This window comes from Schistocerca cancellata, chromosome 4 (assembly GCF_023864275.1).
Source record: "Schistocerca cancellata isolate TAMUIC-IGC-003103 chromosome 4, iqSchCanc2.1, whole genome shotgun sequence".
In the NCBI taxonomy this organism is placed as follows: Eukaryota; Metazoa; Arthropoda; class Insecta; order Orthoptera; family Acrididae; genus Schistocerca; species Schistocerca cancellata.
The window spans coordinates 4279042-4303158 of NC_064629.1; positions in this window are offsets into that span (position 1 = coordinate 4279042).

Here is a 24117-nt window from a genome sequence, read left to right on the forward strand (position 1 = left end):
TTATGGCCGTTCTGCTGTGAGTCTAGATTAACGAATGGGACGAAAAACTGATAGTGAATTGTAACGTTCAGGGCCACCTTATGACGATGGATCACTCAAATTGCGTCCCGATTCAATACATCGTCCTCCAGCAGACTTGTCTCCATGGGTCTATTGCTGCCTCGGCCACCTTATGGCCGTTCTGCTGTGAGTCAAAGATTTTCGAATCGGTCGAAAAACTGATAGTGAATTGTAACTGTCAGGGCCACCTAATGACGATGGATCACTCAAATTGCGTCCCGATTCAATACATCGTCCTCCAGCCGACTTGTCTCCATGGGTCTATTGCTGCCTCGGGCACCTTATGGGCGTTCTGCTGTGAGTCATAGATTTTCGAATCGGACGAAAAACTGATAGTGAATTGTAACGTTCAGGGCCACCTAATGACGATGGATCACTCAAATTGCGTCCCGATTCAATACATCGTCCTCCAGCCGACTTGTCTCCATGGGTCTATTGCTGCCTCGGGCACCTTATTGCCGTTCAGCTGTGAGTCAGAGATTTTTGAATCGGACGAAAAACTGATAGTGAATTGTAACGTTCAGGGACACCTAATGACGATGGAACACTCAAATTACGTCCCGATTCAATACATCGTCCTCCAGCAGACTTGTCTCCATGGGTCTATTGCTGCTTCGGGCACCTTATGGTCGTTCTGCTGTGAGTCAAAGATTTTCGAATCGGACGAAAAACATATAGTGAATTGTAACATTCATGGCCACCTAATGACGATGGATCACTCAAATTGCGTCATGATTCAATACATCGTCCTCTAGCCGACTTGTCTCCATGGGTCTATTGCTGCATCTAGCACCTTATGGGCGTTCTGCTGTGAGTCAAAGATTTTCGAATCGGATAAAAAACTGATGGTGAATTGTAACATTCAGGGCCACCTAATGACGATGGATCACTCAAATTGCGTCCCGATTCCATACATCGTCCTCCAGCCGACTTGTCTCCATGGGTCTATTGCTGCCTCGGGCACCTTATGGCCGTTCTGCTGTGGGTCAAAGATTCTCGAATCGGACGAAGAACTGATAGTGAATTGTAACGTTCAGGGCCACCTAATGACGATGGATCACTCAAATTGCGTCCCGATTCAATACATCGTCCTCCAGCAGACTTGTCTACATTGGCCTATTGCTGCCTCGGGCACCTTATGGCCGTTCCGCTGTGACTCAAAGATTTTCGAATCGGACGAAAAACTGATAGTGAATTGTAACATTCAGGGCCACCTAATGACGATGGATCACTCAAATTGCGTCCCGATTCAATACATCGTTCTCCAGCCGACTTGACTCCATGGGTCTATTGCTGCCTCGGGCACCCTATGGCCGTTCTGCTGTGAGTCAAAGATTTTTGAATCGGACGAAAAACTGATAGTGAATTGTAACGTTCAGGGCCACCTAATGACGATGGATCACTCAAATTGCGTCCCGATTCAATACATCGTCCTCCAGCAGGCTTGTCTCCATGGGTCTATTGCTGCCTCGGGCACCTTATGGCCGTTCTGCTGTGAGTCAAAGATTTTCGAATCGGACGAAAAACTGATAGTGAATTGTAACGTTCAGGGCCACCTAATGACGATGGATCACTCAAATTGCGTCCCGATTCAATACATCGTCCTCCAGCAGACTTGTCTCCATGGGTCTATTGCTGCCTCGGGCACCTTATGGCCGTTCTGCTGTGACTCAAAGATTTTAAAATCTGACGAGAAACTGATAGTGAATTGTAACATTCAGGGCCACCTAATGACGATGGATCACTCAAATTGCGTCCCGATTCAATACATCGTCCTCCAGCCGACTTGTCTCCATGGGTCTATTGCTGTCTCGGGCACCTTATGGCCGTTCTGCTGTGAGTCAAAGATTTTTGAATCGGACGAAAAACTGATAGTGAATTGTAACGTTCAGGGCCACCTAATGACGATGGATCACTCAAATTGCGTCCCGATTCAATACATCGTCCTCCAGCAGGCTTGTCTCCATGGGTCTATTGCTGCCTCGGGCACCTTATGGCCGTTCTGCTGTGAGTCAAAGATTTTCGAATCGGACGAAAAACTGATAGTGAATTGTAACATTCAGGGCCACCTAATGAGGATGGATCACTCAAATTGCGTCCCGATTCAATACATCGTCCTCCAGCCGACTTGACTGCGTGGGTCTATTGCTGCCTCGGGCACCTTATGGCCGTTCTGCTGTGAGTCTAGATTATCGAATGGGACGAAAAACTGATAGTGAATTGTAACGTTCAGGGCCACCTAATGACGATGGATCACTCAAATTGCGTCCCGATCCAATACATCGTCCTCCAGCAGACTTGTCTCCATGGGTCTATTGCTGCCTCGGGCACCTTATGGCCTTTCCGCTGTGAGTCATAGATTTTCGAATCGGACGAAAAACTGATAGTGAATTGTAACGTTCAGGGCCTCCTAATGACGATGGAACACTCAAATTGCGTCCCGATTCATCGTCATCCTGCAGACTTGTCTCCATGGGTCTATTGCTGCCTCGGGCACCTTATGGCCGTTCGCTTGTGACTCAAAGATTTTCGAATCGGACGAAAAACTGATAGTGAATTGTAACATTCAGGGCCACCTAATGACGATGGATCACTCAAATTGCGTCCCGATTCAATACATCGTTCTCCAGCCGACTTGACTCCATGGGTCTATTGCTGCCTCGGGCACCCTATGGCCGTTCTGCTGTGAGTCAAAGATTTTCGAATCGGACGAAATACAGATAGTGAATTGTAACATTCATGGCCACCTAATGACGATGGATCACTCAAATTGCGTCCTGATTCAATATATCGTCCTCCAGGCTACTTGTCTCCATGGGTCTATTGCTGCATAGGGCACCTTATGGCCGTTCTGCTGTGGGTCAAAGATTCTCGAATCGGACGAAGAACTGATAGTGAATTGTAACGTTCAGGGCCACCTAATGACGATGGATCACTCAAATTGCGTCCCGATTATATACATCGTCCTCCAGCAGACTTGTCTCCATGGGCCTATTGCTGCCTCGGGCACCTTAAGGCCGTTCTGCTGTGACTCAAAGATTTTCGAATCTGACGAAAAACTGATAGTCAATTGTAACATTCAGGGCCACCTAATGACGATGGATCACTCAAATTGCGTCCCGATTCAATACATCGTCCTCCAGCCGACTTGTCTCCATGGGTCTATTGCTGCCTCGGGCACCTTATGGCCGTTCTGCTGTGAGTCAAAGATTATCGAATCGGACGAAAAACTGATAGTGAATTGTAACATTCAGGGCCACCTAATGAGGATGGACCACACAAATCGCGTCCCGATTCAATACATCGTCCTCCAGCCGACTTGACTCCATGGGTCTATTGCTGCCTCGGGCACCTTATGGCCGTTCTGCTGTGAGTCTAGATTAACGAATGGGACGAAAAACTGATAGTGAATTGTAACGTTCAGGGCCACCTTATGACGATGGATCACTCAAATTGCGTCCCGATTCAATACATCGTCCTCCAGCAGACTTGTCTCCATGGGTCTATTGCTGCCTCGCCACCTTATGGCCGTTCTGCTGTGAGTCAAAGATTTTCGAATCGGTCGAAAAACTGATAGTGAATTGTAACTGTCAGGGCCACCTAATGACGATGGATCACTCAAATTGCGTCCCGATTCAATACATCGTCCTCCAGCCGACTTGTCTCCATGGGTCTATTGCTGCCTCGGGCACCTTATGGGCGTTCTGCTGTGAGTCATAGATTTTCGAATCGGACGAAAAACTGATAGTGAATTGTAACGTTCAGGGCCACCTAATGACGATGGATCACTCAAATTGCGTCCCGATTCAATACATCGTCCTCCAGCCGACTTGTCTCCATGGGTCTATTGCTGCCTCGGGCACCTTATTGCCGTTCAGCTGTGAGTCAGAGATTTTTGAATCGGACGAAAAACTGATAGTGAATTGTAACGTTCAGGGACACCTAATGACGATGGAACACTCAAATTACGTCCCGATTCAATACATCGTCCTCCAGCAGACTTGTCTCCATGGGTCTATTGCTGCTTCGGGCACCTTATGGTCGTTCTGCTGTGAGTCAAAGATTTTCGAATCGGACGAAAAACATATAGTGAATTGTAACATTCATGGCCACCTAATGACGATGGATCACTCAAATTGCGTCATGATTCAATACATCGTCCTCTAGCCGACTTGTCTCCATGGGTCTATTGCTGCATCTAGCACCTTATGGGCGTTCTGCTGTGAGTCAAAGATTTTCGAATCGGATAAAAAACTGATGGTGAATTGTAACATTCAGGGCCACCTAATGACGATGGATCACTCAAATTGCGTCCCGATTCAATACATCGTCCTCCAGCCGACTTGTCTCCATGGGTCTATTGCTGCCTCGGGCACCTTATGGCCGTTCTGCTGTGGGTCAAAGATTCTCGAATCGGACGAAGAACTGATAGTGAATTGTAACGTTCAGGGCCACCTAATGACGATGGATCACTCAAATTGCGTCCCGATTCAATACATCGTCCTCCAGCAGACTTGTCTACATTGGCCTATTGCTGCCTCGGGCACCTTATGGCCGTTCCGCTGTGACTCAAAGATTTTCGAATCGGACGAAAAACTGATAGTGAATTGTAACAATCAGGGCCACCTAATGACGATGGATCACTCAAATTGCGTCCCGATTCAATACATCGTCCTCCAGCCGACTTATCTCCTTGGGTCTATTGCTGCCTCGGGCACCTTATGGCCGTTCTGCTGTGAGTCAAAGATTTTCGAATCGGACGAAAAACTGATAGTGAATTGTAACGTTCAGGGCCACCTAATGACGATGGATCACTCAAATTGCGTCCCGATTCAATACATCGTCCTCCAGCAGGCTTGTCTCCATGGGTCTATTGCTGCCTCGGGCACCTTATGGCCGTTCTGCTGTGAGTCAAAGATTTTCGAATCGGACGAAAAGCTGATAGTGAATTGTAACATTCAGGGCCACCTAATGAGGATGGACCACACAAATTGCGTCCCGATTCAATACATCGTCCTTCAGCCGACTTGACTCAATGGCTCTATTGCTGCCTCGGGCACCTTATGGCCGTTCTGCTGTGAGTCTAGTTTATCGAATGGGACGAAAAACTGATAGTGAATTGTACGTTCAGGGCCACCTAATGACGATGGATCACTCAAATTGCGTCCCGATTCAATACATCGTCCTCCAGCCTCCAGCTGCCTCGGGCACCTTATGGCCGTTCTGCTGTAGGTCAAAGAATCTCGAATCGGACGAAGAACTGATAGTGAATTGTAACGTTCAGGGCCACCTAATGACGATGGATCACGCAAATTGCGTCCCGATTCAATACATCGTCCTCCAGCAGACTTGTCTCCATGGGTCTATTGCTGCCTCGGGCACCTTACGGCCGTTCTGCTGTGACTCAAACATTTTAAAATCTGACGAGAAACTGATAGTGAATTGTAACATACAGGGCCACCTAATCAGGATGGATCACTCAAATTGCGTCCCGATTCAATACATCGTCCTCCAGCCGACTTGTCTCCATGGGTCTATTGCTGCCTCGGGTACCTTATGGCCGTTCTGGTGTGAGTCAAAGATTTTCGAATAGGACGAAAAACTGATAGTGAATTGTAACGTTCAGGGCCACCTAATGACGATGGATCACTCAAGTTGCGTCCCGATTCAATACATCGTCCTCCAGCAGGCTTGTCTCCATGGGTCTATTGCTGCCTCGGGCACCTTATGGCCGTTCTGCTGTGAGTCAAAGATTTTCGAATCGGACGAAAAACTGATAGTGAATTGTAACATTCAGGGCCACCTAATGAGGATGGATCACTCAAATTGCGTCCCGATTCAATACATCGTCCTCCAGCCGACTTGACTGCGTGGGTCTATTGCTGCCTCGGGCACCTTATGGCCGTTCTGCTGTGAGTCTAGATTATCGAATGGGACGAAAAACTGATAGTGAATTGTAACGTTCAGGGCCACCTAATGACGATGGATCACTCAAATTGCGTCCCGATTCAATACATCGTCCTCCAGCAGACTTGTCTCCATGGGTCTATTGCTGCCTCGGGCACCTTATGGCCTTTCCGCTGTGAGTCATAGATTTTCGAATCGGTCGAAAAACTGATAGTGAGTTGTAACGTTCAGGGCCTCCTAATGACGATGGAACACTCAAATTGCGTCCCGATTCATCGTCATCCTGCAGACTTGTCTCCATGGGTCTATTGCTGCCTCGGGCACCTTATGGCCGTTCTGCTGTGAGTCAAAGATTTTCGAATCGGACGAAAAACTGATAGTGAATTGTAACATTCAGGGCCACCTAATGAGGATGGACCACACAAATTGCGTCCCGATTCAATACATGGTCCTTCAGCCGACTTGACTCAATGGCTCTATTGCTGCCTCGGGCACCTTATGGCCGTTCTGCTGTGAGTCTAGATTATCGAATGGGACGAAAAACTGATAGTGAATTGTACGTTCAGGGCCACCTAATGACGATGGAACACTCTAATTGCGTCCCGATTCAATACATCGTCATCCTGCAGACTTGTCTCCATGGGTATATTGCTGCCTCGGGCACCTTATGGCCGTTCGCTTGTGACTCAAAGATTTTCGAATCGGACGAAAAACTGATAGTGAATTGTAACATTCAGGGCCACCTAATGACGATGGATCACTCAAATTGCGTCCCGATTCAATACATCGTTCTCCAGCCGACTTGACTCCATGGGTCTATCGCTGCCTCGGGCACCTTATGGCCGTTCTGCTGTGAGTCTAGATTATCGAATGCGACGAAAAACTGATAGTGAATTGTAACGTTCAGGGCCACCTAATGACGATGGATCACTCAAATTGCGTCCCGATTCAATACATCGTCCTCCAGCAGACTTGTCTCCATGGGTCTATTGCTGCCTCGGGCACCTTATGGCCGTTCTGCTGTGAGTCAGAGACTTTTGAATCGGACGAAAAACCGATAGTGAAATGTAACGTTCAGGGACACCTAATGACGATGGAACACTCAAATTGCGTCCCGATTCAATACATCGTCCTCCAGCAGACTTGTCTCCATGGGTCTATTGCTGCCTCGGGCACCCTATGGCCGTTCTGCTGTGAGTCAAAGATTTTCGAATGGGACGAAAAACATATAGTGAATTGTAACATTCATGGCCACCTAATGACGATGGATAACTCAAATTGCGTCCCGATTCAATACATCGTCCTACAGCCTACTTGTCTCCGTGGGTCTATTGCTGCATCGGGCACCTTATGGCCGTTCTGCTGTAGGTCAAAGATTTTCGAATCGGACGAAGAACTGATAGTGAATTGTAACGTTCAGGGCCACCTAATGACGATGGATCACTCAAATTGCGTCCCGATTCAATACATCGTCCTCCAGCCGACTTGTCTCCATGGGTCTATTGCTGCCTCGGGCACCTTATGGCCGTTCTGCTGTGAGTCAAAGATTTTTGAATCGGACGAAAAACTGATAGTGAATTGTAACGTTCAGGGACACCTAATGACGATGGAACACCCAAATTGCGTCCCGATTCAATACATCGTCCTCCAGCAGACTTGTCTCCATGGGTCTATTGCTGCCTCGGGCACCTTATGGCCGTTCTGCTGTGAGTCAAAGATTTTCGAATCGGATGAAAAACTGATGGTGAATTGTAACTTTCAGGGCCACCTAATGACGATGGATCACTCAAATTGCGTCGCGATTCAATACATCGTCCTCCAGCCGACTTGTCTCCATGGGTCTATTGCTGCCTCGGGCACCTTATGGCCGTTCTGCTGTGAGTCAAAGAATCTCGAATCGGACGAAGAACTGATAGTGAATTGTAACGTTCAGGGCCACCTAATGACGATGGATCACTCAAATTGCGTCCCGATTCAATACATCGTCCTCCAGCCTACTTGTCTCCATGGGTCTATTGCTGCCTCGGGCACCTTATGGCCGTTCTGCTGTGAGTTAAAGATTTTCGAATCGGACGAAAAACTGATAGTGAATTGTAACGTTCAGGGCCACCTAATGACGATGGATCACTCAAATTGCGTCCCGATTCATTACATCGTCCTCCAGCAGGCTTGTCTCCATGGGTCTATTGCTGCCTCGGGCACCTTATGGCCGTTCTGCTGTGAGTCAAAGATTTTCGAATCGGACGAAAAACTGATAGTGAATTGTAAATACATCGTCCTTCAGCCGACTTGACTCAATGGCTCTATTGCTGCCTCGGGCACCTTATGGCCGTTCTGCTGTGAGTCTAGATTATCGAATGGGACGAAAAACTGATAGTGAATTGTACGTTCAGGGCCACCTAATGACGATGGAACACTCAAATTGCGTCCCGATTCAATACATCGTCCTCCAGCAGACTTGTCTCCATGGGCCTATTGCTGCCTCGGGCACCTTATGGCCGTTCTGCTGTGACTCAAAGATTTTCGAATCGGACGAAAAACTGATAGTGAATTGTAACTTTCAGGGCCACCTAATGACGATGGATCACTCAAATTGCGTCCCGATTCAATACATCGTCCTCCAGCCGACTTGTCTCCTTGGGTCTATTGCTGCCTCGGGCACCTTATGGCCGTTCTGCTGTGAGTCAAAGATTTTCGAATCGGACGAAAAACTGATAGTGAATTGTAACGTTCAGGGCCACCTAATGACGATGGATCACTCAAATTGCGTCCCGATTCAATACATCGTCCTCCAGCAGGCTTGTCTCCATGGGTCTATTGCTGCCTCGGGCACCATATGGCCGTTCTGCTGTGAGTCAAAGATTTTCGAATCGGACGAAAAACTGATAGTGAATTGTAACATTCAGGGCCACCTAATGAGGATGGACCACACAAATTGCGTCCCGATTCAATACATCGTCCTTCAGCCGACTTGACTCAATGGCTCTATTGCTGCCTCGGGCACCTTATGGCCGTTCTGCTGTGAGTCTAGATTATCGAATGGGACGAAAAACTGATAGTGAATTGTACGTTCAGGGCCACCTAATGACGATGGAACACTCAAATTGCGTCCCGATTCAATACATCGTCATCCTGCAGACTTGTCTCCATGAGGTCTATTACTGCCTCGGGCACCTTATGGCCGTTCTGCTGTGAGTCAAAGATTTTCGAATCGGACGAAAAACTGATAGTGAATTGTAACATTCAGGGCCACCTAATGACGATGGATCACTCAAATTGCGTCCCGATTCAATACATCGTTCTCCAGCCGACTTGACTCCATGGGTCTATTGCTGCCTCGGGCACCTTATGTCCGTTCTGCTGTGAGTCTAGATTATCGAATGCGACGAAAAACTGATAGTGAATTGTAACGTTCAGGGCCACCTAATGACGATGGATCACTCAAATTGCGTCCCGATTCAATACATCGTCCTCCAGCAGCCTTGTCTCCATGGCTCTATTGCTGCCTCGGGAACCTTATGGCCGTTCTGCTGTGAGTCAAAGATTTTTGAATCGGACGAAAAACTGATAGTGAATTGTAACGTTCAGGGACACCTAATGACGATGGAACACTCAAATAACGTCCCGATTCAATACATCGTCCTCCAACCGACTTGTCTCCATGGGTCTATTGCTGCCTCGGGCACCTTATGGCCGTTCTGCTGTGGGTCAAAGATTCTCGAATCGGACGAAGAACTGATAGTGAATTGTAACGTTCAGGGCCACCTAAAGACGATGGATCACTCAAATTGCGTCCCGATTCAATACATCGTCCTCCAGCAGGCTTGTCTCCATGGGTCTATTGCTGCCTCGGGCACCTTATGGCCGTTCTGCTGTGAGTCAAAGATTTTCGAATCGGACGAAAAACTGATAGTGAATTGTAACATTCAGGGCCACCTAATGAGGATGGACCACACAAATTGCGTCCCGATTCAATACATCGTCCTTCAGCCGACTTGACTCAATGGCTCTATTGCTGCCTCGGGCACCTTATGGCCGTTCCGCTGTGAGTCTAGATTACCGAATGGGTCGAAAAACTGATAGTGAATTGTACGTTCAGGGCCACCTAATGACGATGGAACACTCAAATTGCGTCCCGATTCAATACATCGTCATCCTGCAGACTTGTCTCCATGGGTCTATTGCTGCCTCGGGCACCTTATGGGCGTTCTGCTGTGAGTCATAGATTTTCGAATCGGACGAAAAACTGATAGTGAATTGTAACGTTCAGGGCCTCCTAATGACGATGGAACACTCAAATTGCGTCCCGATTCAATACCTCGTGCTCCAGCAGACTAGTCTCCATGGGTCTATTGCTGCCTCGGGCATATTATGGCCGTTCTGCTGTGAGTCAAAGATTTTCGGATCGGACGAAAAACTGATAGTGAATTGTAACTTTCAGGGCCACCTAATGACGATGGATCACTCAAATTGCGTCCCGATTCAATACATCGTCCTCCAGCCGACTTGTCTCCATGCGTCTATTGCTGCCTCGGGCACCTAATGGTCGTTCTCCCGTGAGTGTAGATTATCGAATGTGACGAAAAACTGATAGTTAATTCTAACATTCAGGGCCTCCTAATGACGATGGAACACTCAAATTGCGTCCCGATTCAATACATCGTCATCCTGCAGACTTTTCTCCATGGGTCTATTGCTGCCTTGGGCACCTTATGGCCGTTCTGCTGTGAGTCAAAGATTTTCGAATCGGACGAAAAACTGATAGTGAATTGTAACATTCAGGGCCACCTAATGACGATGAATCACACAAATTGCGTCCCGATTCAATACATCGTTCTCCAGCCGACTTGACTCCATGGGTCTATTGCTGCCTCGGGCACCTTATGGCCGTTCTGCTGTGAGTCAAAAATTTTTGAATCGGACGAAAAACTGATAGTGAATTGTAACGTTCAGGGACACCTAATGACGATGGAACACCCAAATTGCGTCCCGATTCAATACATCGTCCTCCAGCAGACTTGTCTCCATGGGTCTATTGCTGCCTCGGGCACCTTATGGCCGTTCTGCTGTGAGTCAAAGATTTTCGAATCGGATGAAAAACTGATGGTGAATTGTAACTTTCAGGGCCACCTAATGACGATGGATCACTCAAATTGCGTCCCGATTCAATACATCGTCCTCCAGCCGACTTGTCTCCATGGGTCTATTGCTGCCTCGGGCCCCTTATGGCCGTTCTGCTGTGGGTCAAAGAATCTCGAATCGGACGAAGAACTGATAGTGAATTGTATCGTTCAGGGCCACCTAATGACGATGGATCACTCAAATTGCGTCCCGATTCAATACATCGTCCTCCAGCCTACTTGTCTCCATGGGTCTATTGCTGCCTCGGGCACCTTATGGCCCTTCTGCTGTGAGTTAAAGATTTTCGAATCGGACGAAGAACTGATAGTGAATTGTAACGTTCAGGGCCACCTAATGACGATGGATCACTCAAATTGCGTCCCGATTCATTACATCGTCCTCCAGCAGGCTTGTCTCCATGGGTCTATTGCTGCCTCGGGCACCTTATGGCCTTTCTGCTGTGAGTCAAAGATTTTCGAATCGGACGAAAAACTGATAGTGAATTGTAACATACAGGGCCACCTAATGAGGATGGACCACACAAATTGCGTCCCGATTCAATACATCGTCCTTCAGCCGACTTGACTCAATGGCTCTATTGCTGCCTCGGGCACCTTATGGCCGTTCTGCTGTGAGTCTAGATTATCGAATGGGACGAAAAACTGATAGTGAATTGTACGTTCAGGGCCACCTAATGACGATGGAACACTCAAATTGCGTCCCGATTCAATACATCGTCCTCCAGCAGACTTGTCTCCATGGGTCTATTGCTGCCTCGGGCACCTTATGGCCGATCTGCTGTGGGTCAAAGATTCTCGAATCGGACGAAGAACTGATAGTGAATTGTAACGTTCAGGGCCACCTAATGACGATGGATCACTCAAATTGCGTCCCGATTCAATACATCGTCCTCCAGCAGACTTGTCTCCATGGGCCTATTGCTGCCTCGGGCACCTTATGGCCGTTCTGCTGTGACTCAAAGATTTTCGAATCGGACGAAAAACTGATAGTGAATTGTAACTTTCAGTGCCACCTAATGACGATGGATCACTCAAATTGCGTCCCGATTCAATACATCGTCCTCCAGCCGACATGTCTCCTTGGGTCTATTGCTGCCTCGGGCACCTTATGGCCGTTCTGCTGTGAGTCAAAGATTTTCGAATCGGACGAAAAACTGATAGTGAATTGTAACGTTCAGGGCCACCTAATGACGATGGATCACTCAAATTGCGTCCCGATTCAATACATCGTCCTCCAGCAGGCTTGTCTCCATGGGTCTATTGCTGCCTCGGGCACCTTATGGCCGTTCTGCTGTGAGTCAAAGATTTTCGAATCGGACGAAAAACTGATAGTGAATTGTAACATTCAGGGCCACCTAATGAGGATGGACCACACAAATTGCGTCCCGATTCAATACATCGTCCTTCAGCCGACTTGACTCAATGGCTCTATTGCTGCCTCGGGCACCTTATGGCCGTTCTGCTGTGAGTCTAGATTATCGAATGGGACGAAAAACTGATAGTGAATCGTACGTTCAGGGCCACCTAATGACGATGGAACACTCAAATTGCGTCCCGATTCAATACATCGTCATCCTGCAGACTTGTCTCCATTGGTCTATTGCTGCCTCGGGCACCTTATGGCCGTTCTGCTGTGAGTCAAAGATTTTCGAATCGGACGAAAAACTGATAGTGAATTGTAACATTCAGGGCCACCTAATGACGATGGATCACTCAAATTGCGTCCCGATTCAATACATCGTTCTCCAGCCGACTTGACTCCATGGGTCTATTGCTGCCTCGGGCACCTTATGTCCGTTCTGCTGAGTCTAGATTATGGAATGCGACGAAAAACTGATAGTGAATTGTAACGTTCAGGGCCACCTAATGACGATGGATCACTCAAATTGCGTCCCGATTCAATACATCGTCCTCCAGCAGACTTGTCTCCATGGGTCAATTGCTGCCTCGGGCACCTTATGGCCGTTCTGCTGTGAGTCAGAGACTTTTGAATCGGACGAAAAAACGATAGTGAAATGTAACGTTCAGGGACACCTAATGACGATGGAACACTCAAATTGCGTCCCGATTCAATACATCGTCCTCCAGCAGACTTGTCTCCATGGGTCTATTGCTGCCTCGGGCACCCTATGGCCGTTCTGCTGTGAGTCAAAGATTTTCGAATCGGACGAAAAACATATAGTGAATTGTAACATTCATGGCCACCTAATGACGATGGATCACTCAAATTGCGTCCCGATTCAATACATCGTCCTCCAGCCTACTTGTCTCCATGGGTCTATTGCTGCATCGGGCACCTTATGGCCGTTCTGCTGTAGGTCAAAGATTTTCGAATCGGACGAAGAACTGATAGTGAATTGTAACGTTCAGGGCCACCTAATGACGATGGATCACTCAAATTGCGTCCCGATTCAATACATCGTCCTCCAGCCGACTTGTCTCCATGGGTCTATTGCTGCCTCGGGCACCTTATGGCCGTTCTGCTGTGAGTCAAAGATTTTTGAATCGGACGAAAAACTGATAGTGAATTGTAACGTTCAGGGACACCTAATGACGATGGAACACCCAAATTGCGTCCCGATTCAATACATCGTCCTCCAGCAGACTTGTCTCCATGGGTCTATTGCTGCCTCGTGCACCTTATGGCCGTTCTGCTGTGAGTCAAAGATTTTCGAATCGGATGAAAAACTGATGGTGAATTGTAACTTTCAGGGCCACCTAATGACGATGGATCACTCAAATTGCGTCCCGATTCAATACATCGTCCTCCAGCCGACTTGTCTCCATGGGTCTATTGCTGCCTCGGGCACCTTATGGCCGTTCTGCTGTGGGTCAAAGAATCTCGAATCGGACGAAGAACTGTTAGTGAATTGTAACGTTCAGGGCCACCTAATGACGATGAATCACTCAAATTGCGTCCCGATTCAATACATCGTCCTCCAGCCTACTTGTCTCCATGGGTCTATTGCTGCCTCGGGCACCTTATGGCCGTTCTGCTGTGAGTTAAAGATTTTCGAATCGGACGAAAAACTGATAGTGAATTGTAACGTTCAGGGCCACCTAATGACGATGGATCACTCAAATTGCGTCCCGATTCATTACATCGTCCTCCAGCAGGTTTGTCTCCATGGGTCTATTGCTGCCTCGGGCACCTTATGGCCGTTCTGCTGTGAGTCAAAGATTTTCGAATCGGACGAAAAACTGATAGTGAATTGTAACATACAGGGCCACCTAATGAGGATGGACCACACAAATTGCGTCCCGATTCAATACATCGTTCTTCAGCCGACTTGACTCAATGGCTCTATTGCTGCCTCGGGCACCTTATGGCCGTTCTGCTGTGAGTCTAGATTATCGAATGGGACGAAAAACTGATAGTGAATTGTACGTTCAGGGCCACCTAATGACGATGGAACACTCAAATTGCGTCCCGATTCAATACATCGTCCTCCAGCAGACTTGTCTCCATGGGTCTATTGCTGCCTCGGGCACCTTATGGCCGTTCTGCTGTGGGTCAAAGATTCTCGAATCGGACGAAGAACTGATAGTGAATTGTAACGTTCAGGGCCACCTAATGACGATGGATCACTCAAATTGCGTCCCGATTCAATACATCGTCCTCCAGAAGACTTGTCTCCATGGGCCTATTGCTGCCTCGGGCACCTTATGGCCGTTCTGCTGTGACTCAATGATTTTCGAATCGGACGAAAAACTGATAGTGAATTGTAACTTTCAGGGCCACCTAATGACGATGGATCACTCAAATTGCGTCCCGATTCAATACATCGTCCTCCAGCCGACTTGTCTCCTTGGGTCTATTGCTGCCTCGGGCACCTTATGGCCGTTCTGCTGTGAGTCAAAGATTTTCGAATCGGACGAAAAACTGATAGTGAATTGTAACGTTCAGGGCCACCTAATGACGATGGATCACTCAAATTGCGTCCCGATTCAATACATCGTCCTCCAGCAGGCTTGTCTCCATGGGTCTATTGCTGCCTCGGGCACCTTATGGCCGTTCTGCTGTGAGTCAAAGATTTTCGAATCGGACGAAAAACTGATAGTGAATTGTAACATTCAGGGCCACCTAATGAGGATGGACCACACAAATTGCGTCCCGATTCAATACATCGTCCTTCAGCCGACTTGACTGCGTGGGTCTATTGCTGCCTCGGGCACCTTATGGCCGTTCTGCTGTGAGTCTAGATTATCGAATGGGACGAAAAACTGATAGTGAATTGTACGTTCAGGGCCACCTAATGACGATGGAACACTCAAATTGCGTCCCGATTCAATACATCGTCATCCTGCAGACTTGTCTCCATGGGTCTATTGCTGCCTCGGGCACCTTATGGCCGTTCTGCTGTGAGTCAAAGATTTTCGAATCGGACGAAAAACTGATAGTGAATTGTAACATTCAGGGCCACCTAATGACGATGGATCACTCAAATTGCGTCCCGATTCAATACATCGTTCTCCAGCCGACTTGACTCCATGGGTCTATTGCTGCCTCGGGCACCTTATGTCCGTTCTGCTGTGAGTCTAGATTATCGAATGCGACGAAAAACTGATAGTGAATTGTAACGTTCAGGGCCACCTAATGACGATGGATCACTCAAATTGCGTCCCGATTCAATACATCGTCCTCCAGCAGACTTGTCTCCATGGCTCTATTGCTGCCTCGGGAACCTTATGGCCGTTCTGCTGTGAGTCAAAGATTTTTGAATCGGACGAAAAACTGATAGTGAATTGTAACGTTCAGGGACACCTAATGACGATGGAACACTCAAATAACGTCCCGATTCAATACATCGTCCTCCAGCCGACTTGTCTCCATTGGTCTATTGCTGCCTCGGGCACCTTATGGCCGTTCTGCTGTGGGTCAAAGATTCTCGAATCGGACGAAGAACTGATAGTGAATTGTAACGTTCAGGGCCACCTAATGACGATGGATCACTCAAATTGCGTCCCGATTCAATACATCGTCCTCCAGCAGGCTTGTCTCCATGGGTCTATTGCTGCCTCGGGCACCTTATGGCCGTTCTGCTGTGAGTCAAAGATTTTCGAATCGGACGAAAAACTGATAGTGAATTGTAACATTCAGGGCCACCTAATGAGGATGGACCACACAAATTGCGTCCCGATTCAATACATCGTCCTTCAGCCGACTTGACTCAATGGCTCTATTGCTGCCTCGGGCACCTTATGGCCGTTCTGCTGTGAGTCTAGATTATCGAATGGGTCGAAAAACTGATAGTGAATTGTACGTTCAGGGCCACCTAATGACGATGGAACACTCAAATTGCGTCCCGATTCAATACATCGTCATCCTGCAGACTTGTCTCCATGGGTCTATTGCTGCCTCGGGCACCTTATGGGCGTTCTGCTGTGAGTCATAGATTTTCGAATCGGACGAAAAACTGATAGTGAATTGTAACGTTCAGGGCCACCTAATGACGATGGATCACTCAAATTGCGTCCCGATTCAATACATCGTCCTCCAGCCGACTTGTCTCCATGCGTCTATTGCTGCCTCGGGCACCTAATGGTCGTTCTCCCGTGAGTGTAGATTATCGAATGGGACGAAAAACTGATAGTTAATTCTAACATTCAGGGCCTCCTAATGACGATGGAACACTCAAATTGCGTCCCGATTCAATACATCGTCATCCTGCAGACTTTTCTCCATGGGTCTATTGCTGCCTTGGGCACCTTATGGCCGTTCTGCTGTGAGTCAAAGATTTTCGAATCGGACGAAAAACTGATAGTGAATTGTAACATTCAGGGCCACCTAATGACGATGAATCACACAAATTGCGTCCCGATTCAATACATCGTTCTCCAGCCGACTTGACTCCATGGGTCTATTGCTGCCTCGGGCACCTTATGGCCGTTCTGCTGTGAGTCAAAGATTTTTGAATCGGACGAAAAACTGATAGTGAATTGTAACGTCCAGGGACACCTAATGACGATGGAACACCCAAATTGCGTCCCGATTCAATACATCGTCCTCCAGCAGACTTGTCTCCATGGGTCTATTGCTGCCTCGGGCACCTTATGGCCGTTCTGCTGTGAGTCAAAGATTTTCGAATCGGATGAAAAACTGATGGTGAATTGTAACTTTCAGGGCCACCTAATGACGATGGATCACTCAAATTGCGTCCCGATTCAATACATCGTCCTCCAGCCGACTTGTCTCCATGGGTCTATTGCTGCCTCGGGCACCTTATGGCCGTTCTGCTGTGGGTCAAAGAATCTCGAATCGGACGAAGAACTGATAGTGAATTGTAACGTTCAGGGCCACCTAATGACGATGGATCACTCAAATTGCGTCCCGATTCAATACATCGTCCTCCAGCCTACTTGTCTCCATGGGTCTATTGCTGCCTCGGGCACCTTATGGCCGTTCTGCTGTGAGTTAAAGATTTTCGAATCGGACGAAAAACTGATAGTGAATTGTAACGTTCAGGGCCACCTAATGACGATGGATCACTCAAATTGCGTCCCGATTCATTACATCGTCCTCCAGCAGGCTTGTCTCCATGGGTCTATTGCTGCCTCGGGCACCTTATGGCCGTTCTGCTGTGAGTCAAAGATTTTCGAATCGGACGAAAAACTGATAGTGAATTGTAACATACAGGGCCACCTAATGAGGATGGACCACACAAATTGCGTCCCGATTCAATACATCGTCCTTCAGCCGACTTGACTCAATGGCTCTATTGCTGCCTCGGGCACCTTATGGCCGTTCTGCTGTGAGTCTAGATTATCGAATGGGACGAAAAACTGATAGTGAATTGTACGTTCAGGGCCACCTAATGACGATGGAACACTCAAATTGCGTCCCGATTCAATACATCGTCCTCCAGCAGACTTGTCTCCATGGGTCTATTGCTGCCTCGGGCACCTTATGGCCGTTCTGCTGTGGGTCAAAGATTCTCGAATCGGACGAAGAACTGATAGTGAATTGTAACGTTCAGGGCCACCTAATGACGATGGATCACTCAAATTGCGTCCCGATTCAATACATCGTCCTCCAGCAGTCTTGTCTCCATGGGCCTATTGCTGCCTCGGGCACCTTATGGCCGTTCTGCTGTGACTCAAAGATTTTCGAATCGGACGAAAAACTGATAGTGAATTGTAACTTTCAGGGCCACCTAATGACGATGGATCACTCAAATTGCGTCCCGATTCAATACATCGTCCTCCAGCCGACTTGTCTCCTTGGGTCTATTGCTGCCTCGGGCACCTTATGGCCGTTCTGCTGTGAGTCAAAGATTTTCGAATCGGACGAAAAACTGATAGTGAATTGTAACGTTCAGGGCCACCTAATGACGATGGATCACTCAAATTGCGTCCCGATTCAATACATCGTCCTCCAGCAGGCTTGTCTCCATGGGTCTATTGCTGCCTCGGGCACCTTATGGCCGTTCTGCTGTGAGTCAAAGATTTTCGAATCGGACGAAAAACTGATAGTGAATTGTAACATTCAGGGCCACCTAATGAGGATGGACCACACAAATTGCGTCCCGATTCAATACATCGTCCTTCAGCCGACTTGACTCAATGGCTCTATTGCTGCCTCGGGCACCTTATGGCCGTTCTGCTGTGAGTCTAGATTATCGAATGGGACGAAAAACTGATAGTGACTTGTACGTTCAGGGCCACCTAATGACGATGGAACACTCAAATGGCGTCCCGATTCAATACATCGTCATCCTGCAGACTTGTCTCCATGGGTCTATTGCTGCCTCGGGCACCTTATGGCCGTTCTGCTGTGAGTCAAAGATTTTCGAATCGGACGAAAAACTGATAGTGAATTGTAACATTCAGGGCCACCTAATGACGATGGATCACTCAAATTGCGTCCCGATTCAATACATCGTTCTCCAGCCGACTTGACTCCATGGGTCTATTGCTGCCTCGGGCACCTTATGTCCGTTCTGCTGTGAGTCTAGATTATCGAATGCGACGAAAAACTGATAGTGAATTGTTACGTTCAGGGCCACCTAATGACGATGGATCACTCAAATTGCGTCCCGATTCAATACATCGTCCTCCAGCAGACTTGTCTCCATGGCTCTATTGCTGCCTCGGGAACCTTATGGCCGTTCTGCTGTGAGTCAAAGATTTTTGAATCGGACGAAAAACTGATAGTGAATTGTAACGTTCAGGGACACCTAATGACGATGGAACACTCAAATAACGTCCCAATTCAATACATCGTCCTCCAGCCGACTTGTCTCCATGGGTCTATTGCTGCCTCGGGCACCTTATGGCCGTTCTGCTGTGGGTCAAAGATTCTCGAATCGGACGAAGAACTGATAGTGAATTGTAACGTTCAGGGCCACCTAATGACGATGGATCACTCAAATTGCGTCCCGATTCAATACATCGTCCTCCAGCAGGATTGTCTCCATGGGACTATTGCTGCCTCGGGCACCTTATGGCCGTTCTGCTGTGAGTCAAAGATTTTCGAATCGGACGAAAAACTGATAGTGAATTGTAACATTCAGGGCCACCTAATGAGGATGGACCACACAAATTGCGTCCCGATTCAATACATCGTCCTTCAGCCGACTTGACTCAATGGCTCTATTGCTGCCTCGGGCACCTTATGGCCGTTCTGCTGTGAGTCTAGATTATCGAATGGGTCGAAAAACTGATAGTGAATTGTACGTTCAGGGCCACCTAATGACGATGGAACACTCAAATTGCGTCCCGATTCAATTCATCGTCATCCTGCAGACTTGTCTCCATGGGTCTATTGCTGCCTCGGGCACCTTATGGGCTTTCTGCTGTGAGTCATAGATTTTCGAATCGGACGAAAAACTGATAGTGAATTGTAACGTTCAGGGCCTCCTAATGACGATGGAACACTCAAATTGCGTCCCGATTCAATACCTCGTGCTCCAGCAGACTAGTCTCCATGGGTCTATTGCTGCCTCGGGCATATTATGGCCGTTCTGCTGTGAGTCAAAGATTTTCGAATCGGACGAAAAACTGATAGTGAATTGTAACGTTCAGGGCCACCTAATGACGATGGATCACTCAAATTGCGTCCCGATTCAATACATCGTCCTCCAGCCGACTTGTCTCCATGCGTCTATTGCTGCCTCGGGCACCTAATGGTCGTTCTCCCGTGAGTGTAGATTATCGAATGGGACAAAAAACTGATAGTTAATTCTAACATTCAGGGCCTCCTAATGACGATGGAACACTCAAATTGCGTCCCGATTCAATACATCGTCATCCTGCAGACTTTTCTCCATGGGTCTATTGCTGCCTTGGGCACCTTATGGCCGTTCTGCTGTGAGTCAAAGATTTTCGAATCGGACGAAAAACTGATAGTGAATTGTAACACTCAGGGCCACCTAATGACGATGAATCACACAAATTGCGTCCCGATTCAATACATCGTTCTCCAGCCGACTTGACTCCATGGGTCTATTGCTGCCTCGGGCACCTTATGGCCGTTCTGCTGTGAGTCTAGATTACCGAATGCGACGAAAAACAGATAGTGAATTGTAACGTTCAGGGCCACCTAATGACGATGGATCACTCAAATTGCGTCCCGATTCAATACATCGTCCTCCAGCCGACTTGTCTCCATGGGTCTATTGCTGCCTCGGGCACCTTATTGCCGTTCTGCTGTGAGTCAGAGATTTTTGAATCGGACGAAAAACTGATAGTGAATTGTAACGTTCAGGGACACCTAATGACGATGGAACACTCAAATTACGTCCCGATTCAATACATCGTCCTCCAGCAGACTTGTCTCCATGGGTCTATTGCTGCCTCGGGCACCTTATGGCCGTTCTGCTGTGAGTCAAAGATTTTGGAATCGGACGAAAAACATATAGTGAATTGTAACATTCATGGCCACCTAATGACGATGGATCACTCAAATTGCGTCCCGATTCAACACATCGTCCTCCAGCCGACTTGTCTCCATGGGTCTATTGCTGCATCGGGCACCTTATGGCCGTTCTGCTGTGGGTCAAAGATTCTCGAATCGGACGAAGAACTGATAGTGAATTGTAACGTTCAGGGCCACCTAATGACGATGGATCACTCAAATTGCGTCCCGATTCAATACATCGTCCTCCAGCAGACTTGTCTCCATGGGCCTATTGCTGCCTCGGGCACCTTATGGCCGTTCTGCTGTGACTCAAAGATTTTCGAATCGGACGAAAAACTGATAGTGAATTGTAACATTCAGGGCCACCTAATGACGATGGATCATTAAAATTGCGTCCCGATTCAATACATCGTCCTCCAGCCGACTTGTCTCCTTGGGTCTATTGCTGCCTCGGGCACCTTATGGCCGTTCTGCTGTGAGTCAAAGATTTTCGAATCGGACGAAAAACTGATAGTGAATTGTAACGTTCAGGGCCACCTAATGACGATGGATCACTCAAATTGCGTCCCGATTCAATACATCGTCCTCCAGCAGGCTTGTCTCCATGGGTCTATTGCTGCCTCGGGAACCTTATGGCCGTTCTGCTGTGAGTCAAAGATTTTTGAATCGGACGAAAAACTGATAGTGAATTGTAACGTTCAGGGACACCTAATGACGATGGAACACTCAAATTGCGTCCCGATTCAATACATCGTCCTCCAGCCGACTTGTCTCCATGGGTCTATTGCTGCCTCGGGCACCTTATGGCCGTTCTGCTGTGGGTCAAAGATTCTCGAATCGGACGAAGAACTGATAGTGAATTGTAACGTTCAGGGCCACCTAATGACGATGGATCACTCAACTTGCGTCCCGATTCAATACATCGTCCTTCAGCCGACTTGACTCAATGGCTCTATTGCTGCCTCGGGCACCTTATGGCCGTTCTGCTGTGAGTCTAGATTATCGAATGGGACGAAAAACTGATAGTGAATTGTACGTTCAGGGCCACCTAATGACGATGGAACACTCAAATTGAGTCGCGATTCAATACATCGTCATTCTGCAGACGTCTCCATGGGTCTTTTGTTGCCTCGGGCACCTTATGGCCATTCTGCTGTGAGTCAAAGATTTTCGAATCGGACAAAAACTGATAGTGAATTGTATCGTTCAGGGCCACCTTATGACGATGGATCACTCAAATTGCGTCCCGATTCAATACATCGTCCTCCAGCAGACTTGTCTCCATGGGTCTATTGCTGCCTCGGCCACCTTATGGCCGTTCTGCTGTGAGTCAAAGATTTTCGAATCGGTCGAAAAACTGATAGTGAATTGTAACTGTCAGGGCCACCTAATGACGATGGATCACTCAAATTGCGTCCCGATTCAATACATCGTCCTCCAGCCGACTTGTCTCCATGGGTCTATTGCTGCCTCGGGCACCTTATGGCCGTTCTGCTGTGAGTCAAAGATTATCGAATCGGACGAAAAACTGATAGTGAATTGTAACATTCAGGGCCATCTAATGAGGATGGACCACACAAATCGCGTCCCGATTCAATACATCGTCCTCCAGCCGACTTGACTCCATGGGCTATTGCTGCCTCGGGCACCTTATGGCCGTTCTGCTGTGAGTCTAGATTAACGAATGGGACGAAAAACTGATAGTGAATTGTAACGTTCAGGGCCACCTTATGACGATGGATCACTCAAATTGCGTCCCGATTCAATACATCGTCCTCCAGCAGACTTGTCTCCATGGGTCTATTGCTGCCTCGGCCACCTTATGGCCGTTCTGCTGTGAGTCAAAGATTTTCGAATCGGTCGAAAAACTGATAGTGAATTGTAACTGTCAGGGCCACCTAATGACGATGGATCACTCAAATTGCGTCCCGATTCAATACATCGTCCTCCAGCCGACTTGTCTCCATGGGTCTATTGCTGCCTCGGGCACCTTATGGGCGTTCTGCTGTGAGTCATAGATTTTCGAATCGGACGAAAAACTGATAGTGAATTGTAACGTTCAGGGCCTCCTAATGACGATGGAACACTCAAATTGCGTCCCGATTCAATACCTCGTGCTCCAGCAGACTAGTCTCCATGGGTCTATTGCTGCCTCGGGCATATTATGGCCGTTCTGCTGTGAGTCAAAAATTTTCGAATGCGACGAAAAACTGATAGTGAATTGTAACGTTCAGGGCCACCTAAAGACGATGGATCACTCAAATTGCGTCCCGATTCAATACATCGTCCTCCAGCAGACTTGTCTCCATGGCTCTATTGCTGCCTCGGGAACCTTATGGCCGTTCTGCTGTGAGTCAAAGATTTTTGAATCGGACGAAAAACTGATAGTGAATTGTAACGTTCAGGGACACCTAATGACGATGGAACACTCAAATTGCGTCCCGATTCAATACATCGTCCTCCAGCCGACTTGTCTCCATGGGTCTATTGCTGCCTCGGGCACCTTATGGCCGTTCTGCTGTGGGTCAAAGATTCTCGAATCGGACGAAGAACTGATAGTGAATTGTAACGTTCAGGGCCACCTAATGACGATGGATCACTCAACTTGCGTCCCGATTCAATACATCGTCCTTCAGCCGACTTGACTCAATGGCTCTATTGCTGCCTCGGGCACCTTATGGCCGTTCTGCTGTGAGTCTAGATTATCGAATGGGACGAAAAACTGATAGTGAATTGTACGTTCAGGGCCACCTAATGACGATGGAACACTCAAATTGAGTCGCGATTCAATACATCGTCATTCTGCAGACGTCTCCATGGGTCTTTTGTTGCCTCGGGCACCTTATGGCCATTCAGCTGTGAGTCAAAGATTTTCGAATCGGACAAAAACTGATAGTGAATTGTATCGTTCAGGGCCACCTTATGACGATGGATCACTCAAATTGCGTCCCGATTCAATACATCGTCCTCCAGCAGACTTGTCTCCATGGGTCTATTGCTGCCTCGGCCACCTTATGGCCGTTCTGCTGTGAGTCAAAGATTTTCGAATCGGTCGAAAAACTGATAGTGAATTGTAACTGTCAGGGCCACCTAATGACGATGGATCACTCAAATTGCGTCCCGATTCAATACATCGTCCTCCAGCCGACT